The sequence below is a fragment of the Solanum stenotomum genome, unplaced genomic scaffold, assembly GCF_019186545.1.
Source record: "Solanum stenotomum isolate F172 unplaced genomic scaffold, ASM1918654v1 scaffold31451, whole genome shotgun sequence".
In the NCBI taxonomy this organism is placed as follows: Eukaryota; Viridiplantae; Streptophyta; class Magnoliopsida; order Solanales; family Solanaceae; genus Solanum; species Solanum stenotomum.
The window spans coordinates 1-1501 of record NW_026031461.1 but is presented as its reverse complement, the minus strand read 5'-3'; positions in this window follow the sequence as shown (position 1 = coordinate 1501).

Genomic DNA, 1501 nt, shown 5'->3' with positions numbered 1-1501 from the left:
GAAGCAACATATATCATTTACAAATGGCTTAAAAAGCATTAAAAATTACAATAATTACCAAATTAAAATATTTAAAAGCTATATAACAAAATAGGTTCACTCTTAGAATTCTATCGGGCTCACATATATTGGGACAGAAAAAATAACACATATCATTTTAAAATTATCAAAAAAGTATTATAAATAATAATAATTAACAACTTAAAATATCTAAAAGACATTTTAAAAGGGTTAATTTTGTAATTTTATCCATATCACATAAATTAGGACAAAGTCACCAGTAATGTAGGTTATTTGAAAGTTACATAAAAATATTATAAATCTCAATAATTAATAACTTAAAACATTTTTTTTAAAAAAATATGAAAATTTGGATGACTCTCCAAATTTTATTTGTGTCACATAAATTGAGACAATAAAAATAACATATATTGGGTCCATTTTAATAGTGTCAAAGAAAGTACAAGTTTGTGATAAAAAAAACTTATTCCTTTATCCACGCAAACAATCGCTTCAAAAACTCTGTTATTATCCCAAAACATACCATTTATATTATTGGGCCCGTGCATATCACGGGCACCATTATCTAGTTATATCATAAAAGTCAAAAAGAAAATCCTATAACTTTTCAATATAAAATAAATTTATGTAATAACAAAGGGAAAATATTTTTAATTTCAAAGTAAATGAATATTTGCATTTTAGGACTAAAACATGCTTAATGCACTTTAAACAATGTCAATACTAATACATGATTTGTTTATTTTACACTATTATATGTTATCCAATATAAAATTAAACAAATAAAAAATATAATTATAATTAAGAAAAGCAATGTACATTTAAAATATATATTTTTTGGAGGGCCAAAGACTTCATCTTTTCAATTATAGAGAAGAATAATTAGCTTTATAGAAGACATAAAAAGGAAGAGAAGTTACAATATTTTTAGTGATATCATGAATTTAAGTGAATAAAAGTTGGATGCTTAACCCATTTGGCTAATCCATATTTTACCCATAGTTTACCCATATTTTTATAGGTTGAATATGGGTATCAATCCATATTTTACCCATATAAAAAATCACTCACCCATCCCATTAAAATATGGGCGGGTTATCAAAATATGAGCTCATTTTGCCAGCACTAAACACATCAAAATTAATGTAAATTTGTAATACATTCTTCAACACACACAAAATCAAATGTATAGCTAATGTATAACATGAAAAAATGTATCAAAGACATACATGAGTTGACAGATTACATTTTGTTTAAAGGTAAACACTGATATCAATTAGAATAACCAAGAGTTTTAGAACTGAAAGTTTGAAACTAAAATCTAAGTCACTGGCTCTATATTCTAAGGGGGTGTTTGGATTGTCTTCTTTTTGAATTACTCATAAGTTAAAAGTCATAAGTTGGGATTTTTTATTTTTTTTTTATTTTTATTTTTTTTGTATTTTTTCAGCTTTAAAAAAGTACTTTTAAGTAGTTTTTT